Source organism: Panthera leo, chromosome C2, assembly GCF_018350215.1.
Source record: "Panthera leo isolate Ple1 chromosome C2, P.leo_Ple1_pat1.1, whole genome shotgun sequence".
Taxonomy (NCBI): domain Eukaryota; kingdom Metazoa; phylum Chordata; class Mammalia; order Carnivora; family Felidae; genus Panthera; species Panthera leo.
In genome coordinates, this window is record NC_056687.1 from 50,859,986 (window position 1) to 50,875,000 (window position 15,015).

Consider the following 15,015-nt stretch of genomic DNA (forward strand, 5'->3'; position numbering starts at 1 on the left):
ATTGTGTTCACCTTACAGGGAAGTAAACTAAGATTCAGACAAATTAGAGAATTTAACCAAGATAACCTAGTGGCCTATAATGGCAAACTCACTCCTCACTTCATGTTGCAATATTTGTTTGTTTGCTTGCCTCCCTAGGGAAACAATAATATATACCATCCAAAATGAGAGACATAAAGATATATGAATTCCTTTCCTTTTTGGCATTCTTAAGAGTAACTTTTTAAAGCAATTTGAACTGTTACAGAGTCACCAAGAAGGCACAGCATTAATGAGGACAGCACTGACATAGAACATTTGACAAAACATAATGAACTCACTTTTTATAAGGAGAACAGAAAGCTGTGATAGTACCTCCAACTCAATGTCAAGCCCAGGCTTGTTGGGATTTTAACTGGATGAGCAAAAGTAATATAATGTGCAGAAATGTTAAACATCCATCAAGTTCCTGTTGGAAGTAAACATTTCAGAACAGCAAAGAAGTGTTTTAAGAAGCAGATAATCCTTGTAGACCATGGTGAGGTTTGCAAAGTATTAAAAAAGAGAATAAAATAGAACTGATTCCCCACTCCACCTCCTCCCTATATGAGCTTCTTATTGACGGCATAGATTTAATTCAAACAAGTCAAATACTCCCCTACAGACTTTGGTGGAGAACTATTTTGTTCAAGCACCTTAAAATGAAAGGACAGGAGAGGTGATCTGATAACATGTTTGAAAGGCTGAGGACCATGCTTACAACAAAACCAGGCTGGGAATTATCTTATTATCCCCAAATGGCTTCAGGGAAAAAAAATGTCACTATCCCCCAAGAAATATTTTATAATTCAAATATGACTCCAGCAACAAGATAAAATTTTCAAGAATTTAAAAACACTTCTCACTAGCTATTGGGAAAATGAACAGCATTCAAGGGATTTCTGGGTCTTTTTGAATAGCATAATATTCATACCTATGAATGGTGAGGCCTATACTTTGGTTAAATTTAATTACATAAGTTTGCATAGACACAAAAACAGTACTAACAGATTTCCAAGAATACTATATAGCAAATAACGATCCACAGTATAGTGAGGAGAGTGGTAGGAACTTCTACATCTTTCTCAGCAGTTACCATGATTTTTTCCGTGTAAAAGTATTTATTTGTACAAATGTTTAGAATACAGAAAGAAAGTAAGGAAAGAAAAAAGACACCTCAACTCTAAAGTGACAGTGAATTAGGGCCTGCCCACAGCCAAGGGGAAGGCCACTCCAGAGTGTCCTGGCATGGAGTGCCCCACCCCCACCCCCGTGCCAACTACTCCACCTCAGTGTCCCCAGGCAAAAAACTGAGGGATCAGGGTGTGAAGATCTTCCCAGCTGCTAGTGAGCATGCAAGGGAAGAAAGGGATGTCTATGTGGCCTCCCTGTGACCCAGAAGCCAGGATACACACAGCAGGAGGCAGAGGCTCCCAATTCAGTTAGGGGCAGGAGCTGCATGTCTAGGAAGAACAAAAGGGGATTTTGGAGGTAGACTTTTTCATGGAGTTAAAAAACAGGCACATTATCCAACATCTCCCGGTGGCCAGAGGGGGGCAGAGTTGCCACCTGAGCTTCCTGCTGCCAAAAGCAGACTAGCACAACTACCTGAGGTTCTCTGCACTTGCAAAAGAAGAGGGAAAGGTGGGCATGAAAAACAAGAGAGGAAGAGAAAGACAGCCCTAGAGGTATGGAGGCAGTGGGGGTGGGGAGCATATCAAGAGGAGTTCTGGTTCCAGTAGATGGAAACTCTCTCCTTCCACAGGTCCAGAAACAAGCTGTGGCTCCAACTTCCTTCAGGAGGCTCAGACACAGATGGGGTGAGGTAGTACATACGGTAGCCACCATCACAGTTGTCACAGTGATCTCCAAGGTGCTGCACAGTGTCTCCAAGGTCCTGCAGATGTTGCAGCACTTGTGCTAGATGCACTGCCAGCAGCAGGTCTTCACAGCTGCCATCGTCACCAGGGTGAAGTTCAGGAAAGACAGGCGCTCTGAGTGGCCACAATCAGAACAAGACACCAGCTCCTTGGACTGCCCTGTCTTCTTGTTGATCTTTGAGTTCCCTAGGCAGAAGTCACCATAGTGTTGGGCAGGGCCAATCTGTCCAGACCCTTCTTGGATTTCTGCTCCTCTGATCTCAGAAAGCTGGGGTGGGTGGCTGTGAGTCTTCCTTATCCTCACCCTGCTCCTTAGCCAAGTAGGAGTGGTGACTGAGGCCTGGTCAGTTCTTATAACATTGTCCACAAATGTCACAGGCACAGGGCTTGTCCTGATCCCCCAGGATGGAAGTGTAGGCACTGTCCACACCTCTACCCTTGGATTTCCCCCTTACCCAGACACCTGGGAGTGTCTTCTTAACAGTCCTCATCATCAGGGTCATCCAGGAAGTCATCTGGTCCTAGAATCCACGTCCCTGCTCAACTGTCAGTCACAGGAAACTTACCCAGGCTGTCATTATCCTCTCCGGATCTAGAGCACCTCACTTCTCCAGGGGGTTGGTGCACAATAGAGCCTCTAAACTGCTGCCATCTTGAGAGATCAACCCCTTTTTCTTCAGGGTCTGGTCTGTGTCGGGTTTAATAGATGGTTAAAAAAAAAAAGTCCTGGATCCTCACAAGGGTGGAACCACTTCTTTTTCTGGTGGCACAGTACATATGGTAGCCATATGTAGGACAGGGTAGGAGTACAGGTACCCAGAGGCCAATCCTGGACCCTGGTGTCTCTTTCCCATCCAGAGATAACAGTTGCTCTGGAATACTCTAGGCTGTGAGTCCAAGAAAGGAAGGCACACACTGGGCTCAGCACAGAGGTGGATATTATATCTATGGCATTGCTCGTGGCATCTTTGTAATTCTGGTCATCAAGAAGCTTCACCGCATTTGCCACCACAGCTGCTATCTTCCCTGCTCCTTTCTTTCAGGGCTTACCATGATTTTTAATTACTTATTTATTGTCTAGCTTTTCTAAAAAAAAGAAGCTGAACTGTGTCATTGTTGGTTCACTGCCATAATTTCAGTCCTTAACATCAAGTCAGACGCAAGATGGTTATATAATGCCTGACAGATAGGTGACTACTAAAGTAAGGAAGAGTAAAGCAAAAACAAACAAAAAACAACAAACATCCACACACAAAACAGAAAAAAATAAAACAAACAACAAAATAAATTTTAATAGGAGTAACTGTCAGTTTGCAGATCCAGTGTTTGCCTTCATTACATAAGTATTCATGAATTTTATTGCCAGAAATTATAGTAACCCATGACATTCCAGAAAAACTGGCTGCCTATGTGAGAGGAGACAGATATGACACACAGCATGTTTTGTTTGAATTAAAAAAATAATAATAAAATCTTGACATTTCACTTTTCATCTATAAAGCTCTGGATTTCTGGATTCTTTGGGGGAAAAAAAAACAAACAGTATATCAAGCAATGCTAGTCCTAAATTATAACATGGCAATGACTGCTTGAACATGAGTTTTGGACTTCTGGTTTTCATATAATGTCTCTATAATACTATTTTACCTCCTTCATCTTACTTATTGCCTGACTCTTGGAAACATTTGACTTTATTACCTCCACCTATAAATAAGATTAATGGCACTTCAGAAGCTTGACTATCAGGCTTAATTGGGCAGAAAAAAAGTTTGGTAATAAAAATATAATTAATGAATTGTAAGTATCCTTGAATTATCTTTGAATAAATATAACAAAAGATATTTCTGTTAAAATAACTAAAGAAAGAAATTTGGTAAATATGTTATAGGAAATACAGTGTGTATAATTACTATAAGCTTTGCAAAGAATTTAGTCATATGGATATAAAGAAGTTCAACAAGTCTGTCCTTCTTTTGGTTTATGGATAGACATTTTCACTTAATATTTAATTTGATTTAAATATACTATATATTTTTATTTAAACTAAAATAAACAAACAAATAAAAAAAGTAGTTCATCCATTTATTCCACCCACGAACCCTCATCTGTGGCAAACACCAATCTGTTTTCTGTACCTATGACTTTGGGTTTTGTTTGCATATTTTGTTTGTTTGTTTGTTTGTTTGTTTGTTTTGGATGTTTTGTTTTGTTTATTTTAGAATCCACATATAAGAGAAATCACAGTATTTTTGTTTATGTCTGACTTATTTCATTTAGCAAAATGCCCTTGAACTTAAGTGCTAAGAAGCAATTTAGATTGAAGCAAAGATCACTTCAGTAACACTACTGTATACAGTAATTATGTCTTTTGTCTCAATATATAACATATACATAGAAAATGCTATTTTATCCTCTGGCTATGTAAATAGTATGAGAAGCCTGAAAATATAAAGAAGTTGTATAAAGAAGTAAAAGTATCAAAAGCTTTCTAATTCTTATTATATATAATAATATATATTCATATATATATATTCACATATATAATAATATATATTCATCTGAGTATGATTCATCTTCAGTATATATTCATCTGAGTATGATTCCAGTGGTTAAAAAATTAACATAACACTGATCTTCTTGAAAATTATGCTGCTTTACCCCTTAATGAAACTGAAACCATTGTAACAACTCTCTTGATATGAGATATATGTAAAGAAGTGTTGTGAAGTGTTGGAAAAAAATTGAAAATATAAAATGCAGAAGAGATTAATTATGTCCGCACACCCATTATTCCTCTCTTCCTCTCCAATACCTCTCCATTACACCCATCGCTAGAAGTTCAGTATAGGAGAAAACAGCTAAGTGAGGGTGGATGAGACATCCTAAAGAGGCCTGGAACCCACCCTTTTACAAACATCTAAATATTACTGAATTGCTTCAAAAATACTCAAAGGGGCATCACTTTTCAAGTTCCTTTCCTTTTTTGACACCTTTACAGCTTGTATAGGAAATTTTAAAACTCCAGGAAACTGTAATGGCACAAATATATCATTTTCATTAATCATGTTAGAAGTAACACACCTTATGACATTTTTCAATGAGTAGGAGCAATCTGATAATACTCCTCTTGTGTCTGTGTAAGACACTGTCGATTTGCCAAATTGAGTTTGACATTTGTTTTATTTGTCTGAGTTATATATTCATGATAACCCCTTAGCATGTTTGAATCAAAGTATTATCTTTAAGGAAAGTTTTATAATGATAACCATAGACATTTTGAATAAGAAGGCTAGAAAAGAAAATTACTTGTGACGAACCTGATTAGAAACATAATGCAAAATGAATTTAGAAATGACAGACATTCCCCCCCCCCAAAAAAACACTTTTATATAAATCCAGGCTTCCGTATCAAGCATATTAGGAGATTTAAAATGAGACTGGGGTGCCTGGGTGCTCAGTCAGTGAAGCATCTGACTCTTGATTTCATCTCAGATCATGATCTCATGGTTCCTGGGATGGAGTCCCGTGTCAGGCTCTACGCTCACAGTATGGATTCTCTCTCTTCCTCTCTCTCTCTCTACCTTTCTCTCTCTCTCTCTCTCTCTGTCTCTCAAAATAGATAAGTAAACGTAAATAAAATAAAATAAAATAAAATAACATAACATAACATAACATAAAATAAAATGAAATAAAATAGATTGCATTTTATCACTATCATTGCAAACTATGCTGCTTGGCTTGTGGTATATACTTAGGTTGTTGTAAAATGTCATTTGATTTATGTTTTACCACTGCTAACATGTAGAAAAATGGAGAAATGAAAGATAATTTCCACATAGTGATAATGAAATTAAAGAAGAAACAATGCTGGAAAGTTAGAGTATTATTAACTTCAAATTTGCCTTCACACACAGTTGTATGAAGAAAAGCCAACATGCATTTTAGCAGGATAGATATGAATGGGACTAGATAGAGTCTGAGACATACTGTCTGATAATTTATCTTGCCTTGGCCCACCTCTCCATTCCTATGTGGCTATCAGAGCTCAGGTCATTATTACCTATATCCTGGGATATTTTAATATCTTTCAACTGATCTCACTTCCAGCCACTTCCTGACTTAGTTCATTTCCCACACATTGCTAGACCCAACACCCTGACACACAATTGTGTTCTTGGCTCATCTCAGCTGAAATATTCCAGGGGCTTCACTTTCCTACAACTTAGAATTGAAACACTTAAGCTGAATCAACTGTTTCAAAACAGTGATACAAACCTACTTGTTCATCAATATTGCCCAGTATTCCAAAGACTTCACTTTTCAGGCAAATCAAACTAATCACTATAGTGCAATCACTCTTCCATTAATTACTGGAATGGCTGTCTCTCCGTCAAGATATGTGCAAATCCTACATATCTCTCAGAGACTATTTAGAGTGCCAACTCACCTCTTAAGTGTTCCTAGAATTCACACCTGTTCTGGAAGCAAACTTTCCCTCCTGTGAATGCACCTAAAATTCTGCCTGTCATTATTTGATAAAAGTGTTTTATTCCTTAAAATCTGTTTAGTTAACAAATATTTATCAACTAACAAACATGGGAGTGTTTATTTACTTGAACTATTGTTATACGTAAGCAAAAACAAAAACAATACAAAAACATTTATGCAAAGCATCTAACAGTATACACCCTATTTTAATAGGTACTTAGTCAAGAGCATTTTCCTTCCATCATCTTTCCCTACTTTATGGTCCATGACTGGTTTATCACTATAAATTTCCACAGCAGTTAATCTATTACCTTCTATGTAATGAATGCTCCATAAATATTTGTTGAACTACAAGGTAATTTTTTTTAGCTCTTTCTTCATTTCTTTAAAAACTGTCACATTACTTGTACTAAATGTTAAATATGGTTCATTTTCTGAAAACGTCCATTTTCATGGACATAAACCTGGTTATGCTATAATGCACAACTAATAATACTTTTGCTTTCTAAGCTTAAAGAGCCATTACAAATATTTATAATTATTTAATTAGCTTTGGTAATCAGAATAAATATTTCCAAGGAACAAATTAAGAATATTATCTTCCTTTCAAAAGAGAAAATATCAAAGCTGAAAGTGTCACAAGTACCTGATAATAGAAACTGTCTATTATACTTAACAAGGCAGATATTTCATGTTTACATTCAATAGCCTTGCATTGTACAAACCAATTAGCCAGGCAAAATGAGGTGTATATGTCATTCTGAAATAAGAAGTAGGTAGGGGTCTGGGACTTCAAAGGGAAAGAAAGTGATTCACAGGAAGATTAAAAAGAGGAAATCTTTGTTAAACAATTGTTAGCTGGGCCTAACAGAAACAATGAAACAAGAATTTTAACAAACAGACTTTGCTAAATTCCTCTCTGTCTACTACACCTACTTCATATTATAATGTAAGTCTCTATGGTGATAGCTCCCTTTCTGGAGCAGATACTCTATCTAAATTATTTTAGCCAGTTGGGGGAAGGTCAAAATTTCTTCACGAATTTTTTGGGCCTTGATAATTTTCAGCTCAAAATAATTTTCATGCCAAAGTGACATATCTTGGGACAATTCATTCTGAACCCTTGCACATATAACTATAAATAAATTACAATCAGTAACTCAGCATATAAAATCATTACCTTTCATGATATATGAAATTGAATGAAAAATTTAATGAATGACCAAGTGTTTTTTTACACAGAATATATGTAACAAATCAATATTCAAATATGATAAATAATGTCAACATAGAGCAAAATATACAAGTATAAAGAAATGCACCATTAAAATGTATACATAAACCACTGATATCCTTGTGCAAAGCTAAAACTGTGATGTTTTACAAAACAGCATTCTAATAATTGGGTAAGAATCAAGTATATTTTGAGAGAACAGATAAAAGACAAAATAGAAAGAATATGATTGCTTTCTCCAACATTCAACAGACACATACTTGGGTATATCACCTCGTAATCTATTTTCACAGTATTTTATGGAACATATGATGTGTTTGGAAATATTTGGTTGTTTTAAATGATATACATAATGTATAAACATATCTCATCTTCCAAGGAATTTATAAATTAGCACACACATGAAGCAGATGGTATTATTCAATATTTAACTAAACACTGTACTAGGTTATACAGATTATATTGTTAATTAGTTTTGAGAAAGTTCAGAAAACAATTTTGGATTAGTTCTGTGCATTTGACTGATTAAATTATTTTGAAAGCTTACAATGACTATTCATGTTGTGTTTTCTAGGACATTCCTATCAAACTTTTTGTTTGAATAAAACTGTCTATCCTATATCTACTAAAAATTAATTATAGGATATATTAAAAATGAATAAATTATATATATTTTATTACCAAATTTTTTACACTCAATTTTTTAAAAAAATAAGGACTTTGATTTTGACCTGAAAAGTACCCAGAAGTTCCTCCATCTTGGATGCATCAGAGGACTGAGGTTGTAGGGAAAACTGCTACCTGGAAATCTAGAGTAATAGACACATCCAGAAACACTACAGAGACACTGTAACACAAATAAAGAATGCCTTTGATGGACTCATCACTAGACTCAACAAGGCCAAAGAAAGAATCAGTAAGCTTAAAGTTAGATCAATAAAAACTTGCCAAACTGAAGAGCAAAAAGAATTAACACTAATTCTTAAACAATCTCTTCCAGAATATTAAAGATGAAAAAATCTTCCCAAGTAATTTAATGATGCTAGTAGCTCCCTGATATCACAACCAGGCAAATAAAATATAAAAGAAAGAAAGAAAGAAAGAAAGAAAGAAAGAAAGAAAGAAAGAAAAAAGAGAGAGAAGGAGGAAGAAGGAAAATGCTAGGGCACTATCTCTCATAAACATAGACACAAAAATTCTCAACAAAATGTAAGCAAACCCAACCTAAAATGTATAAAAAATAATTATACAACATGACAAAGTGAAATTTATTATAAGCATGCAAGGCTTGTTCAATATCTGAAAATAAATCAATGCAATCCTACCCTATCAACATCTTGATCCAGATCTCGAAGTTCTGTGTTCAAGCCCTACATTAGGCTCAGTGCTGGGTGTGAAGCCTACTTTAAAAAAGAAAAAAAAATGCCCAAAAAACTAGGAATTAAGGGAATATCCTCAACCTAATAAAGAATATCTACAGAAAACCTATGGCTGATATTGTATTTAATGGTGTATGACTGAACGATATCCTCTAAAGATTGAGGACAAAACAAGAATGCCTGCTCTCACCAATCTTATTCCACAAAGTACTAGAATTTCTAGCCACAGAAGTAAAGCTAAAGAAATAGGAGCCATGGTGATAGGACAGGAAAAACAAACAAACAAACAAAACCAAACTTTGTATTTGCAGATGGTGTCATTGTATACATAAAAAATTAATAATAAAAAAAAAAGCTCCTAGAAGTAATAAGTTCAGCTAAATTGCAGCATATAAAAGGGACACAGAAAAAACAATCACATAAATGATAAAATGTTATTTATAATCATGCCAAAGAAAAGAAATACTTAAGTTTATATTTGATAGAACATGTTTAGAGTCTTTATGTGTGAATTATAAAATGTTAATAAAAGAAATCAACAAGACCTAAGTAAAAGGAGAATAAACCATGTCTGTGTATGGAAAGATTCAACATAGGAAAAGTGACAGTTCTTTCCAGATTGACTATAGGTTTAATCCAATACACACCAGAATTCCACAAGATTTTTGTATCCATTTATAAGCTTATTTTACAATTTATATGGAAAGGCACAGGATCTGTAATAATTAAATAATAAATAAATAATATATATAATAAATAAAATAATAAATAAATAAAAAGAAAGTAAAAAGAGTCTCTATCTGAAATTAAAGCTTACTTTATAGGTATAGCAATTGAGACAATAAGATATTGGTGAAGGATTAGGTACACAGATCAATGGAAAATAATAACACAAAAAAGACTCACACAAATAAACTCAGCTGAGTTTTCACAAACTAATAAAAGTAATTTAATGGAGGAAGGTTAGCCTTTTCAACAAATTGTATTGGAACAACTGGGTATTCATAGGCAAAAAACAAAAACAACAAAAAATAAAACAAAAAACAAAAAATAAATAAATAAAACCCTCAACCTAAATCTTGCATCTTATACAAAATGTACTCAAATGAGTAATGAAGATAAATACAAAATGTATAACTATAAGTAATGAATGATGATAAATCACTGGCATATGGCAAAAGTTTTTAAAGTTGACACAAATGCATAATCCATAAAATGAAAACCTGATAAATTAGACCTCATGAAAAGTTTTGCTTTACAGAAATCCATGTAAAGTGGAAGAAAATATTTGCAAGTTACAAATCTGACAAAGAACCAGAAGCCAGAATATATAAAGAAGTCTCAAAACTACACAGCTAAAAAATAACCCAATTAGAAAATGAGCAAAAGATAAGAACAGACTTTTCACTAAAGAGGTTACACAAATGGCAAGTAAACACATAAAAAGGTGTATGACATCATTAGCCATTTGGGAAATGCAAATTAAAACCACAGAGGATATCAACACACACCCATCAGAACGGCCAAATAAAAAGTAATGACAACACCAAATACTGTCTAGGATGTGGAGAAAGTGGATCATTCATACATTGTCAGTAAGAATATAAAATATAAAGCCTGAAAATTTTACATTGTGAAAAAGTTTGGCAGTTTCTGAGAAAACTAAACATGTAATTACAACATGACCCAGCAATCTCACTCTTGGACATTTATCCTAGAAAAAGCTTATGTTCACACAAAAATGTATACAGAAATGTTTTTAGTAGCTTTGTTTGTAACTTAAACTATAATCAGCTCAGATGACTTCAATAGCTGAATATTAAATAAACTGTGGCTCACACATACCATAGAATATCACTCAGCAATGAAAAAGAACTGTCTAGTGATACACACAGCTTGGATGAACCTGCAGAGTATTATAGTGAATGAACACATCATTCACCAACACACCAGTTTCATGAAGGAGTTTGATATTGGGTCTCTCATCTTCAAGTCCAAGTTGAAATATGAATGTCTTTTAATCCATAAAATGATAGCACATGTAAAAGGCTACAGAACTTAAAATTATGCTTTCCATTATCATTTTCACTCACATTGAATATTAAAATTCATATGAATAAAAACTTTAAGTCAACTATTTTAGAAAATCTTGCTATTCAAAGTATGGTCATAGGATTAACTGTACTGGCATCACCTGAGAGCTTGCTAAAAATGCAGAAACTCAATCAAACTTAATCAAACTTAATCAAAATCTTCATTTTTCAAGATCTTTCTCTGTATGTAAACTTTTGAACATCATTGTTCTGGAGTAATGGATAGCTACACAGTGGGTAATTGTGCAGTATAATTGCAAGATCTTTCCTATACATTGTTATGTCCTGTGTATATGGGAGTTGAGCTACCATATAAATGTCATATCCTAGCAAATCAAAGGATATAATCAACAGAATGAAAAGGCACCCTATAGAATGTATAGAATGAGAGAAAATATTTATAATTCACATATTTGATAAAGGGTTAATATCTGGAATAAAGAACACCTACAACTCAACAACTAAAAAATCAAATAACCTGATTAAAAAATGGTCAAAGGACTTGAACTGACATTTCTCCACAGATGATTTACAAATGACTGATATGCACATGAAAAGATAATCATAATCATTAATCATTAGGGAAATCAAAACCACAATGAAATATCATCTCATGCCCATCAGTATGGTTACTGAAAGGAAAGGAAAGGAAAGGAAGGGGAGAGGGAGGCAAAGAAGAAGGGAAGGGAAAGAAGGGAAGGGGAAGGGAAGGGAGAAAGGGAGGGAAAGAGAGAGGGTGGGGGAGAGAGGAAGGAAGGAAGGAAGGAAGGAAGCAAGCAAGGAAGGGAGAGAGAGAGAAAAGAAGGATAAAAGGAAAAATAAGTTTTGGCAGGGATGTGAAGAAATCCGAACCCTTGTGCACTGTTGGTGGGATTGTAAAATGTTGCAACTGCTATAGAAAACAATATGGAGATTCCTCAAAAACGTAAAAATAGAGCTACAATATGCTTAAGCAATTCCACCTTTGGGTATACATCCAAAAGAATTCAAAACAAAATCTCAGAGAGATATTAACATTCTCAAGTTCACTGCAACATTATTCACAATAGTCAAGACATAAAAACAACCTAAATAGTCATTAGCAGATTAATGGATAAAGAAAATGTGGTAATACATACCATGGAATGTTACTCAGCTTTAAAAAAAGAGGAAGAAAATATGAATGAACTTGAAAGATATTATGCCAAGTGAAATAAACCAGTCACAGAGGAACACACACTGCATGATTTCACTTATGTAAGGTATCTAAAATAGTCAAATTCATAGAGGGGATATGGAAGGGGGAGAAAAGGGAGCTGCTACTCAGTAAACATTAAGTTTCAATTATTCAAGGCAAAAAAGTTCTGAAGATATATTTCATAATAACATGAATATACTTAACACTACTGAGTCATACAGTTAAAACTGGTTAATATAGTAAATTTTACATTTTTTAACACACACAGGTACACATACAGCCAAACCTATCTCAGAATAATTCTGCATAACATTTGTTATCCCAAAAAGAGAAAAACAAAACAAAAAACAAAAAAGATACAAGAGAAAAATAAAACTGTAACATACCCTCCAAAATCTGACTCCAACCAATCTTGCCTACTGTATCCCCCAATATTTACGTATTAACATTTCATTTTAGCCAATATATAACATACCCTCCAAAAATGTGACCCCAACCAATCTTGCCTACTTTATCCCCCCCATATTTATGTATTAACCTTTCATTTTAGCCAATTTTTTATCCAATATCATTTAGCCAAAATATATAACCACACTGAATTCCTTCAGCATAACAGACACAATGACTCACAACTCAACGAGATCTTGTTCATTGCCTCCATCATAACACTTCTCTTACCAAAAAATATAATAAATCATTGTGCCTGAATTAGTGGGATCAGATCTTGTTAATCATTATATGCCCAACATTTAGCCCAAAGTATGGAATATGCTAGGCTTTCAATGCTCTATCCATTTAAAATACACACACATACACACACACACACACACACACACACACACACACACACTCCAAATTGTTTACCCAGTGAATTTTTTTTTTTTTTTTTTTTTAACAGCTCAGTTGAATCTAATCTTCTTCCCTAATGGTTTTGGCCCATAGCTGTCTCTCATTTCTCTGAATTCTATTATCGTGACATTATTTTCAAGCTGGTATTACTATTTAAATGTTTATTTCTCTACAGCTTCTCTTTAAAAAGAAATGGTCAGAGAGTATTTATAATTCTTTGTTTTCTTGGGTATTAATAAATACTATGAACCAATTAATTTTTGATATACAGTGACTTATATGGATTTTGATATAGAATTAAAGATGTTCAGTTTAATTTTTAGGCGGTTAATTATTTGATTCATTGAAAAAATCTTTCTGATATTTGTCTCTATAATGCAGCAATTTCCCAGGAATTTATTTTGGAATAAACTTATTGAAATGGTCTATTTATGGGTTCACTGAAACTCTGCTCTAATTCAGAGCCCAGAGTATTATGGCCATTATATTTTTGTTAGGCTTTTATAAAGTTAAGAAGCACTGCTCAGAGATGCAATTTTCTAAATAGCCTCTGATGCTCTGATAGCGGTCTATTTTCCAAGAACACACCCCAAGTAAGGAATTATTATCAGGAAAATGAACAACAAAATATGACAATTTATTGTCCCTCAGCCCCAAAAGCATAAAATATTTACTCAATAAAATGGGCAAATTGGTATAAAAAGTCCACATCACTGAGATGAAATATCAAAGCTAAAATGGTTCAATATTGTAACAGCATTTATATGAGGACAAGGCTTGGATGGATAAACTAAATTTATAGCTTTGCCCTTTTCCTGTTTTTGCATGGTTAATTCTTGTCAATATTGAATTATGTAGGCTATTGTACTTAATTAATGTGAGGATAAGCTCATCATTGTTTCCATGAATAAACCCAGTTAGAATGGTGATTTTCTGACATGAGTTTAATATATGCTGATTACAGTAACATTTCCATAATGGTTTTTAAAAATCACTGATAATAATTGTAAAATATTTTATTATGAGTTGCTTTTTAAATCATGAGCAAATATTTGTTTGAATCATGAGAAAGTATATTAATAAAGTACAAAATTTGTTATGCACTAGGGCAAGTTAGATTTCCACGTACTCATAACTGAAATAATCAGCATTTTATCACCGCCATCCTTGCTGTTTAAAGTACGGCCTCTGGACTATAGACAGTAATATTACTTGGAAGCTTTTAAAAATTATTAACTTCAGGTCCTATCCCAGCTTACTGAATTCTAACAAAATTTTCAGATAATATGCATTTACACTAAATTTTGAAAATATCTTATTATCATCATCATCACTTTCATTGCCATCATAAGAATCCCTATAACTGGCACCTTGGAGCTTCAATGTGTGTTTAAAAAAATGTTTATTTTTGTTTTGCATCCATGATATCACTCAATGTGGTCCAGTGTGCACAACATTAATGTGTGTCACCTATATGATGAAATGTCATTTTACTCATAAATATCCCACTGGCCACAGCTTCTCCAACTTAAAAGTATGGGGAGTTTGTCAGACTGCAGATTTTGAACAGTAGGTCTTGAATGGGCCCGATTCTGACTCATTTTCTATGTTTTAATAGATCCAATATAATCTACCTGATATAAGGTACCAGACTGGTTCCCCCACTGCAGAAGAATTATTTCAAAGTTTAATGTTGCCCTGAACTGTATATTGGGTAGACATTTAGCAATACATTAAACCAGTCAGACTCAGTGACAGGTAATCTGTATTACTGAGCTCATGAGTAAGTTCCATCTCTGCTACCATGACCACTTTCCACTTTGTACACAGAGTCCACTGAGAAAGTACCAATGTGTCCGGGTAATGCTAATTGCATAATTGATGATAGCATCATCTG

General features: G+C 34.2%; 1 pseudogene; it reads right to left on the minus strand.

Annotated features, from left to right (window-relative positions):
* Nucleotides 1-1,678: 1,678 nt before the first annotated feature.
* The window catches only part of LOC122229262, a 105,636-nt pseudogene continuing 92,299 nt past the window's right edge, over nucleotides 1,679-15,015 (minus strand).